The sequence below is a fragment of the Manacus candei genome, unplaced genomic scaffold (assembly GCF_025592945.1).
Source record: "Manacus candei isolate 608988 ecotype Guabito, Panama unplaced genomic scaffold, ASM2559294v1 h1tg000005l, whole genome shotgun sequence".
NCBI classification, from domain to species: domain Eukaryota; kingdom Metazoa; phylum Chordata; class Aves; order Passeriformes; family Pipridae; genus Manacus; species Manacus candei.
The window spans coordinates 25376833-25383986 of record NW_026138053.1 but is presented as its reverse complement, the minus strand read 5'-3'; the positions used below and the strand labels follow the sequence as shown (position 1 = coordinate 25383986).

General features: G+C 53.4%; 1 long non-coding RNA gene across 1 annotated transcript; it reads left to right on the top strand.

Annotated features, from left to right (window-relative positions):
- Positions 1-415: 415 nt before the first annotated feature.
- Positions 416-4595, top strand: LOC127474313 (uncharacterized). Its single transcript, XR_007905802.1, has 3 exons — positions 416-465; positions 3562-3599; positions 4183-4595. It is a non-coding gene; the product is annotated as an uncharacterized LOC127474313 (long non-coding RNA).
- The last annotated feature ends 2559 nt before the right edge of the window (positions 4596-7154 follow it).

Sequence of the window (7154 nt, the reverse complement as noted above, 5' to 3'; positions counted from 1 at the left end):
CCCCACCCTCGGGGAACTTCCTACCCTTCCCCCACCCTCAGGGACCCTCAGGGCCCCTCCTTCACTTTCGGGGTCCCTCCCTGCCCCTCCCCAACCCTCAGGACCCTCCTGCCCCTCCCCCCACCTCGGGGTCCCTCCTGCCCCTCCCCCACCCTCAGGGACCCACCTACCCCTCCCCCACCCTCAGGGACGGTCCTGCCCTTCCCCCACCCTCAGGAACCTCCTGCCCTTCCCCCACGCTCAAGGACCATCCTGCTCCATCCCCACCCTCAGTGTTCCCTCCTTCCCCTCCCCCCCCCACTGGGGCTGTTACTGGTCCCTTACTGGTCTGCATTGGGAAGGGAGAGGGGAGGGGCCGCCCCCTCGAGGCCCCTCGCCCCAGTGACGTCGTCGGGTCCCAAAAATAGCCCTGGGGGCCCAAACTGGAGGGGGGACCTGGAGCCGCTCCCAGTGTGACCAGTTCAGGTACTGGGAGGGACTGGGAGGGACTGGGAGGGGGCAGGGCTTCCCCCTCTCCCCCCCTCCGTGTCCTTGGGGTGACCTTGGGGAGGGAGGGGGATGGGCCGCTCCCAGTGGCTCCCAGTAGCTCCCAGTAACCCCAGTAATGCCTCCGGTATCTCCAGTGACCCCCCCAGTAACCCCAGTGACCCCCCCAGTAGCTCCTAGTAGCTCCCAGTAACCCCAGTGTCTATCCCAGTAGCTCCCAGTAACTCCCAGTAATCCTAGTGTCCATCCCAGTAACTCCCAGTAACCCCAGTGTCCACCCCAGTAGCTCCCAGTAACTCCCAGTAAGCCCCCCAGTAGCTCCCAGTAACTCCCAGTAACCCCAGTGACCCCCCCAGTAGCTCCCAGTAACCCCAGTGTCCATCCCACTAACCCCAGTGACCCCCCCACTAGCTCCCAGTAACTCCAGTGTCCATCCCAGTAACCCCAGTGACCCCCCCAGTAGCTTCCAGTAGCTCCCAGTAACTCCCAGTGTCCCCCCCAGTGCCTCTAAGTATGTCCCAGTTTAACCCAGTTCCCCCCCCGTGGGCCCTGGGCCGGGTGGGGGAGGGGCGGGCTCACATTTCCATGGCAACATCCCTTTCCCTCTGGCCCAGTTTCTCCCAGTTCCTCCCAGTTTAACCCAGTTTTTCCACATTTTTCCCCATTTTTCCACATTTCCCCCCATTTTCCCCATTTTTCCCAGATTTTCCCCCATTTTTCCACATTTTCCTGAATTTTTCCCCATTTCCCCCCCATTTTCCAGATTTTTCCCAATTTTCCCACATTTTCCCAGATTTTTTCAGATTTTCCCAATTTTCCCACATTTTTCCCCATTTTTTCCACATTTTTCCCACATTTTCCCAGATTTTCACACATTTTTCTCCAGATTTTCCCAGATTTTTTTTCCCATTTTTTCCACATTTTCCCCGATTTTTTCTCACATTTTTCCCAGATTTGCCCAGATTTTTTCCCCCATTTTCCTGGATTTTTCCCAGAATTTCCCATATTTTCCCCATTTTTCCAAAATTTTTTTTATCTTTCCCCATTTTTCCCCATTTCCTGGATTTTCTCCCATTTTTTCCACATTTTCCCGGATTTTTCCACGTTTTTCCCAGATTTTCCCAGATTTTTCCCCATTTTTCCCAGATTTTCCCCAGATTTTTTCCCATATTTTTAAATCTTTCCCCATTTTTCCCCATTTTCTGGGATTTTTTCCCATTTTTCTCTATTTCCCCCCATTTTCCCAGCATTTCCAGCATTTCCCCCCCCAGTTTGTCCCCATTTTCCCAGATTTCTCCCAGATTTTCCCAGATTTTGCCCTATTTTTTCCCCATTTTCCCAGATTTTTCCCAGATTTTTCCTCCACTTTTCCCAGAATTTCCCACATTTTCCCAGATTTTTCCCACATTTTTTCCCATTTTTCCCACATTTTCTCAGATTTTTCTCCACATTTTCTTCCAGATTTTCCCACATTTTCCCACATTTTTCTTGATTTTTCCCGATTTTCCCCATTTTTCCGGATTTTTTCCAATTTTTTCCCATTTTCACACATTTTTCCTCATTTTCCCCCATTTTCACGGATTTCTCCTCATTTCCCCCATTTTCTCACAGTTTTTCCCAATTTTTTCACATTTTCCCAGATTTTTCCCCATTTTCCCCAGATTTTCCCCATTTCGCCCCCATTTTCTCGGATTTTTCCCCATTTTCCCACATTTTCCCAAAGTTTTTCCCACATTTTCCCAGATTTTCTCCCTATTTCCCCAGATTTTTCCTCATTTTCCCCATTTTTTCCCAGATTTTTTCCCGATTAGTTTCCCCATTTTCCCGGATTTCCCCCCTTTTTTTCCCACATTTCCCCGGATTTTTTCCCAATTTCCCCCCATTTTCCATGATTTTTCCCACATTTTTTCCACATTTTCCCAGATTTTTCCTCATTTTCCCCCATTTTTCCCACATTTTTCCCCATTTTTCTCAGATTTTTTTCCCCATATTTCCAGATTTTCCCAGAATATTCCCCATTTTCCCCCATTTTTTCCCTTTTTTCTCTGATTTTTCCCATTTTTTCCCCTTTCCCCCCCATTTTTTCCACATTTTTCCCAGATTTTCTCCCTTTTTCCCCAGAATTTCCCAGGTTTTTTCCCAATTTTCCCCATTTTCCCAGTTTTTTCCCATTTTTCCCCCATTTCCCCAGATTTTTTCTCGATTTCCTCCCATTTTCCCAGATTTTCCCCCCATTTTTCCCACATTTTCACAGATTTTTCTCCAGATTTCCCCCACATTTTTCCCCCATTTCTCCACATTTTCTTGGATTTTTGGGTCCCCAGTTTTCCAAATTTCCCAAATTTCCCCAGTGGGAAAAAATGGGGGGAAAAAACCCAGGAATTTTGGGGAAAATGGGGAAAAATTGGGGAAAAAAGTGGGAAATTTGGTGAACACGAATGAAAAATTGGGAAAAATGGGAGAAAATTTGAGAAAAAAGTGGGAAATTTGGGGAAAATTGATAAAAATGGGGAAAAATGGGGGGAAATTTAGGAAAACTGGGGGAAAATCCGGGAAAATGTGGACAAACGGGGGAAATTTTGGGGAAAAAGTCAGAAATTTGGGGAAATGGGGGATTTTGAGGGGAAATGGAGGGAAAACTGGGAAAAAAGTAAGAAATTTGGGGAAAACGGGTGAAAAATCAGGAAAAATGGGGGATAATTGGGAAAAATTAGGGGAAATTTAGGAAAAAATTGGGAAAAAAAGACGGAATTTGGGGAAAATGGGAAAATTTGGGAAAAATGGGGTGAATTGAGAAAAAAATGGAGGAATTTGGGTAAAATTGGATGAAAAATTGGGGAAAGTTGGGAAAAATGGGGGCAAATTTGGGGAAAATGGGAAAAAATGGGGGAAATTTGGGAACAATGGAAGGAATGTGGAAAAAAAATGGGGAAAAATGGAGAAAAATGGGGAAATTTGGGAAAAATGGAGGAAATGGGGGGAAAATTGGGGAAAGAGTGGGAAATTTGGGAGAAATGGATGAAAAACTGGGAAAAATGAGGGGAAATTTGGGAAAAACTTGGGTGTCCCCACCAGGTTCGGCCCCGCCATGGCCCCGATAGCCCCGGGATCAGGTGAGACCCCTACCCCATGCCCTGACCCCTCCCCCTCCCCGAGGTCACTGCCCTGACCCCCCGAGTCCAGGCTGTGACCCCTCCCCCACCCCGTGGCCCCTCCCACACTTTATGGCCCCTTCCCCATTCTGTGGCCCCTACCCCATTCTGTAGCCCCTACCCCACTCTGTGACCCCTCTCCCACTTCATGGCCCCTCCCCCACTCTCTGACCCCTCCCCCACTCTATGGCCCCTCATCCACTTTATGGCCCCTCCCCCACTCTCAGACCCTTCCCCCACTTTAGGGCCCCTCCCCCACTCTGTGGCTCCTCCCCCACTCTGTGACCCCTCCCCCATTCTGGGACCCCTCTCCCACTCTGTGGCCCCTCCTCCACTTTACGGCCTCTCCCCCACTCGGTGACCCCTCCCCCACCGACAGCTTCTCCCTGCAGAGAGAACAGCCAACACACTATTTCACTTCTCACTTTAACAAAGCTCTTTTCTCCTTCAAGCCCCTCAAAGGCGCCAAGGCCACATAGGAGGCCACACACAAACAGTACTCCTCTTCCCACTTGACTACACCTTCTCCCTCACTGTTCTACAGGGAACACCAGGAATCTGCTCGCAGAGGCCTCTCGTTTCCCATCAGTAGCTCAGCACAAGGAGCTAAAGGAGCTCAAGCCTTAGGCCACAAGAGCTGACAGCGAGGAAACTTTGGGAGCAAACTAATGCTGCTAACACGGACCCAGCTGAATCCAGCACACAATCACAGAATCCAAGAGTCCTTCAGCTTGGAAAAGACCTCCAAGCTCACTGAGTCTTGTGCAGCCCCTCCCCGACCGCCTGCAGGGACTGGATGATGCTTTGCACAAGCACCAAAAGGAATGTTGTGAAAGCCATGGCCTGCAGGAGGACACAGAGAAGGGCTTGGTTGGGGCTGGGAAGGAGGGAGCTGGCACTGGGGGAGCGGGGATGGAGCCTCGGGGATGTGGCGCAGCAAGGACAGGGGCCCAGGCAGCTGGCAGGGGGCAAGGCCTCAGCCCCTGCCCCAGCAGCAGCACTGGGCCCTGCCTCTCCCTGTGTGTGTGCTCCCCACAGCACAGGCTGCACTGGGCAGCATCCCCTGATGGGCCCTGCAGAGCTGCCCCACGGGGACACTTCCCTTTTATGTCACAGGTGCCACAGCCTGTCCCAGCCAGCCCTGCCCATTGTCCCCACCCCGGCTCAGTGACTCACAGTGGCCCCTGGCAACCAAAGAACCAAAGCCCCACACCCCCAGAGTGCAGCCCTACCCATGTGCAGGGGACCCCCAAAAGGTTCCCTGCACAAAGCAGCCCCTCCAAACCCTTGTCAGATAGAAAACTGGGGGACGTGACCCTTGGATGCTTTTAGGACAGAGATACAAGCTTTTCTTGAATAATGGAGGGGGTAACTTTTTTATTATTCATATTTACAGTTATCCATTTGGGGACAGGATGTCCTACAGGCTAATGTGCTGTCACATTTGGAGTAAAAAGTACTTTTCAAAGAAACCCAGGGTGCATGGGTGATGCACAGGAAGCTGCCAAGCCACCCAATGTGAAGCTCAACACTGCTTTGCAACAACACTGCCCTTTCACACACATCTTTGGCAAAAAGATGTCAGGGTTTAGTTTCTACATCAGTAACACTTGACAAGACCTCTTTATGAACTGACAGCAAGAGAACTTAGGAGCAGCTTAGGGTTGGCAAGTGTAGGAGCCAAGAAGAGAAGGGCTGATGGGTATGTCATGAACACTGACAGCTGGATGGTCGTGGAGCCGACCAAGGACTGCCAGACACAAAAGACATCACCTGTTGGACTTGGCCCAAACACCAGCCCCCTCCTCTCCCTTCTCAACCACTCAACCAAAGCCTGCACACACCCACACCTGCCAGGGCCAACTGGCTGTTTCTCTTCTCTTTTCTGCCTGGGGGCGAAGGAAGAAGGACAGGGAGGGCATTTGCCTTTGGGCCAGAGGGAAGGGGAAGGAGATCCCCCCAAATCCATCCCTGGCAGGATGGGGGCTGGAGGAGACATTGGGGGACCCCCAAGAATATTTTCAAGGGGAAGAAAGGATGGGGGCACCCACAGGGGGTTGGGGGGTGGGAGGGACCCAGGAATCTCGTGGTGGGACACTGGGGAGTTCCCAGTAGTTTCTTGGGGGGGTGGACCCCCAGCAGTCCGGGGTGGAAAAATGGACGGAGGAATCCGCCGTAAAGGGTTGGTGACACCCAAAAGACCCTAGGAGGGGGTCGGGAGGGGCCCCGGAGTCCTGAAGAGTGTTTGGGGGTCCCCAGGAGGGAGTCTGGGGGTCTGAGGTGGTCCCAGGAGATTTTCAAGGGTTAAGGGGATGCACAGGAGATTTGAGGGAGGAGGGGGAAAGGCAGAGGATCCCCAGGAGTCTTGGGGGGGATCTGGGCGGTTCCCGAGAGTCTTGGGGGAGATTCGGAGGGGTCACCAGGAGCCCCCGGACCCCCTGAACTCACCCCACACCACCATGGCCTCGTTGGGGTCGCACGTGAAAAACAGTGCGGTGGGGGGAGACCCTGGGGCCAGGATCAATCGGGACCAATCGGGTTCAATCCCGATCCTCCCCTCCCCCGCCATCACCGCCCCGCTCCCGGCAGGCCCCGCGGAAGTTTCCACGTTCTATTGGGTGACTCACCGGCACAAGGACGGGGGCCCAGCAGAATTTGGCAATGACGTCATTCCAGCAGAGCCGTTCTATTGGCTGCGACCCACGAGGGAGCCCCAAAACCTGTTCCTGGCTTGGGGGGGAAGGACAGCCGACACGACCGGGAACGGGGGTGCAGAGGGTGTTCAAGTGCCCAGGAAAGGGGCAAAAAACTTTCCCCTCTCCCTCCCAGTGCCCCCTCAGCCCATCCCAGTGTCTCCCCTCTCTCCCAGTGCCCCCGTCCATCGAGGTCCCAGCCCGGCCCTGCCCCCTGCTCTGCTCTGGCCTGGATTTCTCCCCTGCAGGGGCAGCTGAGGTGGCTCCAGGGCGGGCGGGAGCTTTCGGGGCAGGGGCTGGCTCCTGACATGCTGCTGGAACCGCCCCTGTCTGGGCGGGCCCGTCAGCCTGGGGTACCTCCTCACCCGAGCCTGGGGGACGGACCGGCAACTGGGAGGGGCTTTGGGAAGGAATGGGGAGGCTGAGAAGGGCTTGGAGGTCGTGGGGGTAACTGGGAAGGTGTTTGGGGGAGTTTGGGGGTTTGGGAGGGAGGTTGGGGAGATTGGGGCAGCTGTGAGGGGTTTTGGGGAATCGTCGGGGATGTGGGAAGGAACTGGGAGAGAGTTTGGGGGCATACTCAAGGGGAAGGGGGCAACTAGGAGAGGGTTTGAAAGGTCCTGGGAGGGCTGGAGGTAACTGGGAGGGGTTTGGGGGCATCTTGTGGGTTTTTGTGGGTCTGGGAGGCAGTCTGGGGGCCTCGGAGGGTTTAAGGGGAAGTTGGGAGTGTCCTGTGGGACCGGGATGGGATTTGAGGGTTCCTGGAGGGGCTAGTAGGGCTTTATGCCTTTATACTGCGGGCATTGTCTAGTATTGATGGGGGTAA